The 14,150-nt window shown below is 42.9% G+C and overlaps 1 protein-coding gene across 8 annotated transcripts in view; it reads left to right on the top strand.

Moving 5' to 3' along the window:
- Lpar1 (lysophosphatidic acid receptor 1) overlaps positions 1–14,150 on the top strand; it is a 114,158-nt gene that overhangs the window by 33,737 nt on the left and 66,271 nt on the right. Inside the window, exon 1 of one of the 8 annotated variants that reach the window (XM_021159986.2) lies at positions 12,576–12,595. The exons of the other annotated variants lie outside the window; for them this stretch is intronic. The gene's annotated coding sequence lies outside the window, so the exon portion shown is untranslated. Of the gene's footprint in view, positions 1–12,575; positions 12,596–14,150 lie in introns of those variants that run through there. 8 annotated transcript variants of the gene reach the window in all.

Raw genomic sequence — 14,150 nt, 5'->3', positions numbered from 1 at the left:
CCAAGATTTAGTGGATCTCTCGGTATCTTTCCTCTTTCTCAATAATATGCAACTTTTTTTTCTTCTTTTGATTTAGTCTTCAGAGATCTCAGAGTAAAAACCTTACTTTAATAAAGTATTTATTTATTTATTTATTTATTTAACGTTTATGTATATATGTGTGTCCGTGTGAGTATGTGTGTATCACATGCATGCAGGTGACCTTGGAAGCCAGACATGGCTATTGGATGTCCTAGAACTGGAATTACAGATGGTTGTGAGTTGCCTGAAATGGGTTCTGGGAACTCAATCCTGGTCTTCTACAAGAGCAGTAAGCGCTCTTGATTGTTAAGTCATCTCTCCAGCCCCTAATTTGTGATATAAAAATGAAAATCTATATCACCTTCAGTATCCTGGCTGGAGATAAACTAAGTGACCAGTGGAAGGTCTATTCTTTACCTTGAAGTAAGTTTCCTGTTTGGTGACCTCGTCTCAGCTCTGTGCTGGTGTCTTTCCTTGTCTCCTTCCATCTGATTGGCTGGACTGTGAAAGAGTTAATGTTTCCCAGTACGAAGCAGAGACCTAGGCAGTGGGGGAAAATCTGGTTCATTTTGTTTCAAAATAAACCATACCTCACATAAGTACAAACAGATGCAGGGCAGGCTCGGGGCCAAAAGTAACCAGTGTGGTGCTACGAACTCCAGCAGAGAGGAGTGCATAGACCATGGATTTGAGGGCAGGCTCCATCGTGAAGTCATTAGGCCCCAGCAGGAGCACAGTCTTTGCTTGTCATGCTGGTCACCTCCCTAGACACCAACCCAAAGAAAACTGAGTGGCTTTTTGAAGGTGGCCTTTTAAATTTGTTGTTTTTAATCCCCAGCCCCAGAAGACTGAATGCACTACACCTGTGCGTACGAAACAGACAAAGCTGGACTTTAAGGCATTTGTAGCTTTGCTGGCTGCTTGGCTTTTTTTTTTTTTTTTTTAATTGCTTATCACTGGGTTCAAGCAGCAGGCACACTCACCCTGGCCCTGTGACACCCTGCTTCCTTTTTGAGCCTCAGGAAAGTGTTGGTCAGGGAGAAAAGACCTTTGGGTTGTTTCTCCTCCCCGTTTAATCTCGGATGATGGCTTATCAGCTCAGGGACACCCTTTACTCCCACACAACTAGGGATTGACCCTAGGGCCTTGTACAGTTAGGCAAGGTCTCTGTCACTCACTGAGCTGTAATCCCAGCTAGCAACCCCTCCACTGCTCCTGCCCCTTAGCAATGCCCCACACCCCCTGCCCCTCAGGACTCCCCTCCGCTACCCCTAACCTGTAGCAGACTCATCATAGTACAGTAGCCCTTCTTCCAAGTGGTCACCAGCTCCCTCTGCATGCCAGTTAGAAGGGTCTGTGTGACAGTTACTGTGTGTTTGCCGTAGCCTCCTGGAGCTTTCTGGCCATCTAGGATGGTTTCTTTCTGGCTAGTGATGAGACAGTTTGAAGCCTTTCAGATTTTAGGTCTCCGTTTGGTTTTTAGATGATGCTGTGCTCTGTGACATAGGGTTTTACTAATCTCTTCACAGTCTATTTAGATAAAGTAAGGGAGCTGCTTCTTCCTCTGCATTTTCTGAGGCTTTCTTGATAAAGAGCTTTAACATTTATCTTCAAAGGTATCACTGTAAGATGCGACAGGGCTACAGAAGATAGGACGACGGTAGGACCTGGGATACTAGCCATCCCATTATGCCCCACTTCTTACATTTGTCCTCTTAGTTACTAAAATCACTGTGGAAAGGTCAGAGACACTTAGTTTTCTTTGTTTCCATTCCCTTGTTTCTTCAGCAGAGTGGCCATGTTGGAAATGCAGTCAGCTGGATTGCTATATGAAAAACTGCTGTCAGATCGAAAAGATAGCTCAGCAGTATAACACTTGCAGAGCAAGAATGGGGACTTGAGCTTGAGCCACAACACACATAAAGAAGCCAGGTGTGGTGGCAAGTACACATGACCCAGCTGTGGAAGTGGAGAGAGGCAGGTTCCTAAGGCTTACTGGCCAGCCAGCTTAGTGTGGTTGGCATATCCAGGCCAAGGAGAGACCTTGTCTCTCTGTCTCAACAAACAATGGGCATTGTCTGGGAAACAATGGCTGAGGTGGCTCTCCACCTCTGTCGCTGCCTCTGTCTCTGTCTCTCTGTCTCTGTCTGTCTCTGTCTGTCTGTCTGTCTGTCAGTCTGTCTCTCTCTCTCTCTCACACACACACACATACATATACACATACACATACACATACAGTGTATTTCTTTACACATGAACTCATACACATACAAAGTAAGGCCAGGCCAGGCTGTCTTTACTGATCCTTCGAGCTGTTAAAATCGTATATCTGACTCCTCAGGAAATGGGAATGTATATGTTATGCCCAGCTGGGAATCATTGACACTCCAGCACAATGCTCGGTTTTATTAGTTTCTCCTCTGTACTTGTCACGGGGGGAATTCACTGAGGTGGAGTGGTGCATCCTGGGAACAGGGAAGGAAATGAAATGAACCACCTCATTACTTTCCAGCACTGAAATAGATACTAGGTTTGTATTCTACATTTTTTATGTTATTATTAAACTTTTGGCATGATGTGTATGTTAGCTTTAGGTTGCATACTGACTTTCTTTAAAGCTAACTTTTATCTCCATTTTGTTAGGAGGTTATTCAGGGAAGTTAGGTTTCTCGTTTAGCTCTAGAACTTTGAAAATAAACAGAGCCTTTGTGTTTTCAAATAGCACACTGTGGGCTGGGCAACATCTGGAAGAGATTATTCTTCTGGTAGGCAGAAGAAATATCATAATCTACTGTCTTCAAAGAACATGGCACCTACCCACACTTCTTCTAGATCCTTGAAACGGAAGTCCTGAGGGTCATGTTGCTGGATGATCTCCTCCCTGTTGTGTATCAAACATAAATGTATATAACACTAAATATTTCTGTGGCTTTTAAAAACAGAGCCAGGGCTGGTGGTCTGGGCTGCCTGTACTTTCTTGAGTCTAGACTTCTCTTTTTCCAGGAGTCCTCCTCGAGTTTTTGGCAACATGCTCTTAAGCTTTGCAATTCATCTTAGATGTCTTTTCTTGTCTTCTCTAAGACCAGGCCCATGTGTGTCTGGCATGGTAATGTAAATTTTAACAGGAACTTCGGCCCAGTTTGAAAATTGCAAAATTAAGTTTATTCTTGGCTTTGTCTGTTCTTATGGTTGGTATGGCAAAATATGAATACTTCCATTTACAAACATTTTTATCACAGATGTTTCTGTAATAAAGGACTCTCCCTGTTTTTTTTCCCTCCACTCCTGATTCTGTTTCTCTCTCAAGCCTGTAGGAAACTTGCAAGTATGACACAGAGTGTGAAGAACCTTTTATTTTAGCAGTTGATTAAGAGTGAATTTCTTACATTTTTTCAAGACTGTGCTTGGAAAATACTTCATAATGTATTTCTCATAAATGAGGACACTTTTCCATATAGTCAAAAATAAAACAGCCAATCAAACTAACATTACGTTGTCTTCTGGCTTTTACATCTCATTCACGTTGTCTCAGATCACCATGGCTTCGTCCTGGCAGTTAGGTGTTCAGTTCATAACCTTGTGTTGTATATACCTGCCCTAACTACACTTGTCTCTCTTATATGGAGTACTCAGGCATGGCACATGGTAACTTCAACTTCGTTACACATTCCTTGACTGTAGAAGTTAGGCCTCATTCTGCCTCCCAGCCCCATGCTCCCAAAATAAGACTCAGACCCTATATTTACAAATACATTGGCCATATAGCTAGTCTCTACCCTGACTAGATTGTAACTAAAGATAAACCATTAATTTTAACCTATGTTCTACCATGTGGCTGGTTACCTGTGCACAGGTACCATTATGTCCATCTCTTCACCTCTCTCTGGGCTGACTATGCCTGTCTCTATCCCAGAATTCTTTCTCTCCTCCCAAATGTCTCTCCTGCCATTTCCTGCCTAAGCAACCGGCCACGGGCTTTTTAATTGACAGGTGATGTAACCATCATACAGTACACAAGAATATTCTCTCTACATCTGTCCTCCCAGGCCTTCCTCTGAAGACTTGGTGAAAGCCTCTATAACCCCAAACTCTTACATTCTACTTGACTGCAAACCCAGGATCACCTGGGTGATGCCAAAATCTTCTGCCTACGGAAGCAATGGTCAGACTCATTGGACCAAAGACGTGTGGCTTCTTTGATGGTCAGTCCATGGACATCATGTTCTTACTTCTCTAGAACCAGACAGTTCTTCTTTCAGTAGAGAATAGTATTCTAAGATCCACATGTATTGATTAGATATCAGATATAATTCTTCGTGTTGGGTATTGATATTTTGATGCCTCTGGCATCAAATTACACCTAGTGGCCCATGAGTACATGGCTTTCCAGCTTTACTGATGGTAGAGAGACTGAGTGAGTACTGTTTCCTTCACTCTATTCGGGTGGCATCTCTCTGCCTCTCACACCTTTCTCGAATGCATCTTATGATCAGTTTTTGTTGATACCCAAAGAAAAGTCCTTTGGATTTCTCAGGCTGTTTTCCTGTTTTCTCTTTTCTCATAGTCAGTTCTTTTGAGCTGTATTTTTTTTAAAGAGTTCCTTGAAGTGTCATATCTATCTTCTCAACTTAGTAATTTCCCTGTGTTTCCATGACTTTTCTTTGGACTGTAACTTGGACACTTTTAAAATTCTTTTAAAGGTGTAGAAATGGAGCCTAAGGCCTTGTGCATGCTACCTCTGAGCCACATTCTCAGTTCTCCTAAAATCTTGAGTCAGGATGGAGTTGTGGCCATTGTATAGGCCACTATCATTCTTCTACTTCTTTGGGGGCACTGTCCTTTGTGCCTGGTGTCCAGTCCTTGTATAGCTTAATCTTCTTCTCCACCTCTTCTTCCTCCTCCTCCTCATTATTGTTATTATTATTATTATTAATGTGTTAGATAAGCTGTTTTACCTGGCCCATGATATTTCACTTGAGTACCTTATTTTTTAGCAGAAAACTTAAATACCCATAACCTCCTCAGAAAACAAAACCTGTGTAAGTGCTATGTCTTTCTCTGTGTGTTTTCTCACGTAGGAGAGAGATATTTAAGCACAGTCTAATTTCATTGATTAGATACAACTGGATTGAATGTAAACATACTGTGTGATAATGTACGTAGTTGATAATACGATATTATTGAATTTTCTGATCGTTTCTATTGTCATATGGTTTTACATTAAACATTCTTGGAGCTAAATGTTTGCATGTAATATTCATCCCACAGGATACTATAGAGTCACATAGCTTCAGATTCAGTATAGTGTTTAGGATCCTGATATCTATCTTGTCCATAATGGGTTCCAGAGGGGCATTAACAATTGTATCCACATTAGGTTTTTTTTGGTTTTTTTAGGTTTTTACGAGACAGGGTTTCTCTGTATAGCCCTGGCTGTCCTGGAACTCACTTTGTAGACCAGGCTGGCCTCGAACTCAGAAATCCACCTGCCTCTGCCTCCCAAGTGCTGGGATTAAAGAGGTGCGCCATCATTGCCTGTCTCACATTAGGTATATTTTAAGTGGCTATTCCATACTGTTCACAAATCCATTAAACATAACTTTCTTATGTTGAGGTATACTTGCTTAAAAACACTTTTGGTTTTGGTTGCTGTTCTAATACTCATAATTGATTTTGATGTATCCACCCAAAGATGAATGAAGTCAGCTCCTTTGAACATTAAATGATGGACACTGCCTCTGTCAACAGCCCCCACCATTGAGAGAGAAACTGTGGTGAGACTAAATCACTCTTCCTAACACAACCACAGACCTGTCCACTCCCCTTATTGTTCTTCCTCTTGGCCCCTCCTTCCACCTCCTCCAGTTTGCTTATACTACCCATATTCCTCAATTTAGACCATTGAGGACACTAGACCATAAGAACTACTTGTGGTGTTAGAAGGACATGAGTGTTCTTAGGGGTAAGACATCTTCCAAGACTGTCCATCAGCTGCCATTGGAATTTAAAATTTGAGCTTTTCTAGGATATGCATATTGAGCTTGGTATTTCTGCAAACTTTGAGTTGAAACCACCCAGCTTGGCTTAGTGGCTCCTTTCTTAACAGTCCACAGTGGAAATGCATCACAATATTATTTTCCTAAAGGCAGAGGCCCTCATTCCATCCATCCATCCCTGTACTGTTCTGGTCCATATTCAGACGCTAACTGAGATGAAGGTTTGGATATTGTGGCTTTGCGTTATGGGACAGCTTTGCGCTATGGGACGACGCAGGGTTGTGCTCGGTCTGTCTCTTACCTAAAGAAGGAGTTTAGTTTTCCTACTTTCCGAGATCCTCTGTCTTCCTTCCTTTCATTCCTTCCTGAGGTACAGATCCCATCTTTCTCTTCTTGAGCTCCTCTTTCATTCTGACCACACTTACTTGGATTTCATTTCCTTTTCACTCAGAAATTCAGAGTTATGGCTCATTCCTGAAAATGTCCCCAAAGCAGAGATTCTCCAGTTATCTAAGCATAATAAAACACACTAGCTTGATTCTGAGAGGGTATTTATTTTCCAGTACATCCTTCACTATTGAAGTGACCACTGGTTTGGGGTCATTTCATTATTGTCTTATATTCCATGAGTTTCCGGACACCATTGCTTCCCACCAGGAATGTCTGCGATGGCAATCTTTTGTATTCAGTTTTAACATCGAGATAATGAGTTTATTAATGCAGTTTTTGTCTTATTTCTTCAGCTTAGGAGCTAGCCTAGGCATCTTCTCTCTCTCTCTCTCTCTCTTGCTTTCTTTTCCTTCTTTCCTTTCCTTTCCCTTCCCTTTCTTTTCCCTCCCTCTCTTCCTCCTTCCTCCCTCTCCCCTCTCTTCCTTCCTTCCTTCTTTCCTTCCTTCCTTCCTTCCTTCCTTCCTTCCTTCCTTCCTTCCTTCATACATTCAGACCTGTGATCTTTCTGCTTCAGCCTCCCAAGAGCTGGAGTTCCCATTCCTCTTCTTTAAAGGTTCAGTGTCTTTTGGAGCCCCACACTCATGACCTCATCATTTGGCTCCACTTCCAAGAACAACTGTTGTAAATTGTGATTGTGGGCATCAAATCTCCAATGCGTAAACTTAAAAAATTCGATGTGTTTACTTTATTTTATTTGTATGAGTGTTTTACTTGAATGTATGTCTATGCACCACATGTGTTCCTGGTGCCCAGTAAGGTCAGAAGAAGGCTTCGGATCCTCTGGAACTGTAGTTATGGATGGCTTGATCTTGTATGTGGGTGTAGTGCTTGGAATCAAGCCTGGGACCTTTGCAGGAGCAGCCGGTGCTCTTAATCACTAAGCCACCTCCCCAGCCTCAGCACACACACTTTTAAAGGTCATAGTCAAGCCATAGCGTACAACTGGTCTCCATAAACCTTTCCTTATGATGATTCTGCAATTCTGTGCCCATTAAACATACCCTGCAGCCCATTCTTCCTTCTCAGTGCCTGGCAACACTAGCATGTGACCTATTTCCCTTAGCAAAATGTCACTAAGGTGCACCTTGCTTGGTGCCTATGTCAGGGCTTGATTCATTTTAAGGTGTAATAATATCCCATTATGGGTATCTACCAGTTTGTTTATATATGTGTATCTACTACTGGACACTTGGGTTTCTTCCATCTCTGGGCCACTGTATCTATGCTATGTGAACACGAGTAATTGATTAGCTCTGAAAGATCCTATCTTAATAATTTGGAAATGTGTTCAAAAGTGGGATTTCTGCCTCACATTTTGAGTTTTCTGAGGCTTTTCCATTTGCTTCTGCGTTGACTGGAGCACTTTACATTTGTAACAGAGATCCAGTCTTTCACATTCTCTTGAACAAGACCATAATAATTTTGCTTTGTGTCTTTCTGGTAGTCAGCGCTGTGGAGTTTCATTTTGGCTGTTTTCTGTTCACTGACATGTCCTTTAAGGAAGTATTTACTTAAGTCCTCCACCCATCCTTTATCACATTATTTGCTCTTGCACGAAGAAAGTGACGTCCCTGTTAAACCGCCTCTGTGCCATTTGTTTTCCCTCAAGTGTGCTGGTTATCCTTACTTGAATATTTGCTATTCTCTGAGCCATACTTTCTAACCAACATGACCTAATCTATTAACATAAGCACTTGTGCTCCACCCCCATCTCAGCCCCAACAATTGCTAACATCACCTTGAATTTCTGCATTGGTGCTTTCCCTTTTATGGATAGTTCTGAACTTTTTATTTGGGGTCATATTCTTTGCAATTCATTTTTTTTTTTTAGAATTTGATCAGTTACAGATGTTTTTAAAGTGTTAGCTCCATGAAGCTTGATTAGGAAACTGAGTCCTTCTTTTGATTTCCCCTTATTACGCCAACTCTGTTGTCCCTCTGGTGTTAAGTCTTTGTTTAAATTGGGTTAGTAGTCACACCTATCTGTTGTAGTGCTGAGAATTGACTTGAGGCTCCAAACCTATGAGCCTGGCTCATGCTAGGTAAGTGCTCCGTGGTTCATCCGTGTCTCTAATCCTTCATTAATGTGCTGGGCCCCCGTTACTATCATGCCGTGTGAAAATCTGTGGACCTTTTTATTCTGAAACAAAAATTTGGGTCTGTTTCAAGGTCATCATTTTTTTTTGTCATCATCTTTTTAATGCTGACTTAGTTTTCTATGTATTAACTCTGCATTTAACACCAGTCTCTCTTATAAACCTACCTTCTGTATATCCAGATGGACAACTGGTCTACCAAGGACACCTTCTTCACTCTCATGTGTATCATCCAGGGATGCTCTTCACAGTTAACTTCCTTTGGCTCCTCCTGTGCTGACATCGACTGTCCTAGTCTCCACCTCTGTTTTCCTTCCTGTCTCCAGAAGCACATCCTCCAGAAGGGTCACCTCCTTCTCATTGTCCCTCTGTCAGCTTGCATCTAGGGGCATTACTTAACAGTTTGAAGGCACTTGGATTCCCACCTGTTGCTTTCTGAGTTCCCCTTTTCTGAGGTCTTTCAGGAGTTTTGAGTAATGACCATTTGCTGCCATGGCTGCCTTGGTGTCAGTTTTTGCAGTGCTGGCTTCAGTCCTCCTGCTGCCCACATGCTCACACATACTTGTCCTCTACCGATAAGCTTCAGCCTTTCTAGCCCTTAAAGGACTTTAAAATCTCCAGATTCGTATAATCCTATCAAAGCCCATTGAGGTGAACAGCTTCTTATGGTCTCTTTCAGTCTACAGACACATGACCTTCCATTTTAGGGACTCATGAGTCCTTCATTCCCCCCCCCCCCTTTCCCTTTTGAACCTAGGGCCATGAGTCTGCTAGCTAAGGACTATGACACTTGTCTACAACCCAGCCCACTTTTGGCTCCACAGTTGCCCAGGCTGCTCTTGAACTTGCAGCCCTCCCTCTGGCCTTAACTTGTTTTCCTTTATTCTTCTGATTTATCTCTTAGGGTTTCTGCTTCATTTCTTTCTTCCTCTGCTCTGTTCTCCCATTTTATTTTTAAATTCTAGCCAGCTTTCTTAAATTCACATTCTAATCCTTTTAAATTTGGAGTTAATTGCTTTTTAAACATCCTGTTTTTGTTTCAGTGAGCATAGTGTCTCGCTCTGGAACTTACGATTGTTAAGTCTTTTCCTTCTGATCAGAGTTCCCAAAGGACAAACCTTTCTATCTCGTGCTTTGTGGTGGCGAATGCTGTCTCATTCTGGTGGAAGGACAGATGGGGACAGATGCTAAGAGAGACAGTGTCTCATCTCCTTGATGCTCCAGGTCTTGGGTCCAGAACATTTCTCCTGGGTTTCCGCCAGGCTGTCAAGCTTGTTGCAGAACAAAACAGATATAAAGACTGATTCCACCCCCTGCCCCCCCCCACACACCATTTAATCTCAAGTGAGTATCTGTGAAGCAGTTTTCTAAAATTTTGGGGCATAATTTTTTATTTTCCTGATTTCAGCATTGATGATGGTATCTCTTTTCACTCATCTTCGAAAACAAAAATCAAAAAGGATACAGAATCTCATGTAACCCAGGCTAACACCAAACTCACCATTTAGCTGAGGGTGACCTTGAACTTCTGATCCCCCTGTCTCTGCTTCCTAAGTTTGGGATTGCAGGCACGTGTCACCTTGTACAGCTTCCTTCCTGCCAAGACTTTCTTTCGCCTATCCTGTGTTGGGGATGGTGTCTTTAAATGTAGGTTTCCCTATCCCAGCGATCTGATTTGTCTTCTCCTCAGTATTCATTTTCTGTTATTTCCATGACTACCTTTGCTTAGGTTCACAGTCCAGACCTACCTTTCTTTGTCCTTTGGGACAAACTCTTTCCTGACCTTGACTTTCCATCCTGGTGACATGCCCTGTGTTCAGAGATGCTGCTGCAGTGCCCTCAGCAACCTCACAAACATGAACTAGAAGTTTCTCTTTATAAGAATCGTACTTATCGTTTAAGTAAACACAGGCTCTCAATCTGGAATCCCTTTACTTTAAGCTCTCACAGTTTGTCTTACTGGCCTGCTACGCTTGGACATTTTTCTGTTGCTTATCCTAGGAGAGAGAAGCTGGTGTCTACTCAGTATTTCCCCTTTTCTTCTCCTCAGCCCCTCTTTGCGGGGGATCTACCCTGTGTTTTTTCAAGAGTCTCGTATGAGTCATGACTTGACTGATATCCAGAATAAGGAGAAAGGTTAGGCTTGTAGTAGGTTAATTTGCCAATTAGAGGTTTATCTTCCTGTGAGGCCTGGGGAGGGAGCCAGCTTCAGTTGAAGCCATCAGATGGAAGTCTGCTTCCAACTGGAGTTTTTCTTTTAGGCATTTGGTGTGGCATTCACTAATTAGTGGAGCCTTTGTCATTTGGCACTGCTGTCCCCGACTGCGGCTAACTTGTGGCATTCTTTTCTCACAGTTTTCTGGTGAATTCTTCATAGCCGATGCTAGTCAGGAATAAGTGCAGCCTGAGTTTACTCTCTTTGTTGGCTTCTGGAGGCAGAGGCTCTTCTGAAAGTGTTTTCAGTGCACCCCAGCTCTCCCAGGCATGGTGCCCTCCTCCTGCTGAGCACCCGTTCAGGTCGCCTGGGTTCTCCATTGCTTATTTCTGCAGCTTCTCAGGAAGAGGGTTTGGCCTTTGCTCCCCGTGGGCCATCTAGGTCCATCTTCCCAGCATATGTCTTTGGAGGTTTAAGCGAGAATTGGGATCCATTCTGTGGTTTCTAGGGCTGATTTCCTAATATTTTCTCCCCTCATCAATCAGCCTAGTAGACTGTCTTGACAAGGAATCAGCCAGTGTATTTTTCATTGGAAAAATTAAAAAAAAATGTTAATTCTTTGTGATCCTTGCTCTACTCCATTTTAATGTGTGCATATTTTTACTGGTCTTCGAATAAGAGTCTAGATATTGTTTTCAATTTGCTTTCTTATACCAGAAATGGCTTTCTTATACCAGAAATGTCATTCCTTAGTGTTTATATTTATAATTAATTTTTTTAAATGACTGTGTGTGTGGTATATAGATGTATGCATGTATGTGGTAGCCTGAGGTGTCTTTCTCAATGGCTTAGTACCTTATTTCTTCAGATGGGGAGCTCAACCATTTAGCTGGATTGTCTGAAGAGTGAACCCCGGGGACTCTCCTGTCTCTTCTTCTACAGTACTTCCTCTCCCATACACAAACATATATGTATATGCACATGTATGTATCCAGGTGCATATGCATGTAAAGCCAGAGGATAATTTTAGATGTCATCTTCTGGAATGCTGTCTCCCCCTTTGGATTAGGTTAGACTGTCTGTGAGCTCCAGAGACCCTCCTATCTGTGCCATGTCAGTGCTGGGCTTTCAAACAGTTGCTACCACCCCTAGGGTTTGGGGTGGGTACTGGGGCTCAAACTCATGTCCCTGTGCTTGCAAGGCAAGCACTTTATTAAATGAGCTATCTGCCCAGTCCTCCAGCTCGCTCTTTCGCTTGGAGGGTTAGGCTGTAGAAAGAGCCTGGTCTCTGGCATCAGGCTGGTCTGGGTTCAAGGTTTAGAGCTCTCTTGGCTTTGTGGCTGTCGTTGGGTCATGCATGTAACCTTTTGAAGTCTTGGAAGTCTCCCTTGTGACAGGAGCTAACAGCATCTGCCCAAGGCTGTGTGGAAGAGCTGCTGCTGAGCTTGGTGTGCAAAGGGCTTTCCTTTACTCCTGGCCCCTCTCTCTTCTCTCTTTTTAGTATTGATGACGTATGACAACTTGGTTTTGATAGGTGTCTTTGGGTTTAATTGCAGTGAAGAGACACCATGACCAAGGCAACTCTTATAAAGGACAACATTTAATTAGGGCTGGCTTACTGGTTCTGAGGTTCAGTCCATTATCATGGCAGGAAGCATGGCAGTATCCAGGCAGGTATGGTACTGGAGGAGCTGAGGGTTCTACATCTTGTTCCGAAGGTGAACAAGAGATGACTGGCTCCAAGGCAGCTAGGAAGAGAGTCTCAAAGGCCACCACCATGGTGACACACTTACTCCAACAAGGCCACAACTACTCCAACAAGCCACACTTCTTGATGGTGCCACTCCCTGTGTCAAGCATATTCAAGCCACCAGAAGGTATATTTTCTTGTTACACACTAGGTGTTGTGTTCCTCTCTGGTCAGTCTTTGTACTGTAGCAACTGAAGTTACTTTGAGCCAAATAGTAATAGACTTGATTATGCAGATTAGTGTTTTAGAATAGAATCCCACTTGCTGGCTTTTGGTTGTTGTCATGTTCCTTTTATACTCATTTGTGAATATAGAGAGTTGAAATGAGTTATAAATGCATGAAGATTATGGAGAACTGAAAGTAGGGGTGGACATGAGGTCATGTGTTAGTATAAAACAGTGCACTGCTGGGTTCTATAATTTTCCTGTGGTTGAATCCATATCCTAGAAGTTGCTGTGAAGAACAGAAGGCATCATCCTTTCTCCTGGGTCTTTTGTTTAAATTGTCATTGTCTTTTTCTTTCTCTTTAAAGTAGGGCTGAGGAGACTATCAGCATTGGCTTAGGGTAGCTGTGGAATCCCATGTTGACACCGGGCCACGATGCTTTGCAAAGGTTGCTTGCTGTGTGTCTGTTTATAGAGCAATTACCCATGGCTTACAACAAGTAAAGCCTGACGTGCTTCAGACTATGGTGTGAAGGCATGATACTTATGCAAACATGAAAATGAGAACCTGCAGGCTATAGGGGTGGCTGCATGACCAGAGCATTTCTTACAGAGGCTCCACAGCCTGGAGTGGCTCTAGCATAGCACACTGCGGGATGTAAGAAAGGCCTGGGATTGACTGTCCATGTCCACTGCTCCCACTGCACAAGGCTTAGACCATTTTGCCCCTTGGCTTATGACTTTTGTTATTAAGGCAACTGTCATTCTCCAAGAGTTGAACAATACTCTGGTATCTCCTTGCATACCAGTGAAATTACAAAGTATTTGCAGCAGGGACTGGCGACATCTTGTATGCTCCCAGTTTCCTGTAGATGCTTAGTAAACACATCTGTCCTCCTTTCTTCCCTCTCTCCTCTTCCATTCCCTCCCCCTCTATCAGTTCTTCCTTTTCTCCCTTCTCCCATTACCTCCCCCTCTCGTTTCTTCCTCTCCTTCATCTCTCATCTCTCTTTCTCTTCTTTCCTTCCTCTTTTCAAGCCAGAGCCTTACTTATGTAGTAAGCCTAGCACCGAACTTTTGATCTTCCTGCTTCTGTCTCCTAAGGGTTGAGATTAGAGGTGTGAACCATCACGTGCCTTCCTTACTAAATCTTTTTTGAGAGATTGCTAGTTGGGATGAAAACACAACGTTTAGAAGAAGGGAATGTGCATAGCTTCTTCAGGGGAGAGTTTTTCCTTTATGGACTCAATTGTATTGCTCCTGTGATTATGGCACTCAACCTCACACCCCTATTTTTGAGACAGGGCTTCACTGTATAGCTCTGGCTGGCCTGGGGCTCACTTTGTAGACCAAGATGGCCGTGAACACACAAATAACTTCTTGCCTCTGCCTCTTGAGTTTGATTGAAGCTTCGGGGCACCACCCTGGCTAATCTTTTGACAGAATCAAGGTCCTACTTTACTGCTGGGAGCGTAGTGAACCAAGGCATGAGAAAAGAATGGTTTTTACTTTCTGGT

Source organism: Mus caroli, chromosome 4 (genome assembly GCF_900094665.2).
Source record: "Mus caroli chromosome 4, CAROLI_EIJ_v1.1, whole genome shotgun sequence".
NCBI lineage: Eukaryota > Metazoa > Chordata > Mammalia > Rodentia > Muridae > Mus > Mus caroli.
Note: the sequence above shows the minus strand (reverse complement) of the source record. Positions and strands in the feature narration are given on the sequence as shown.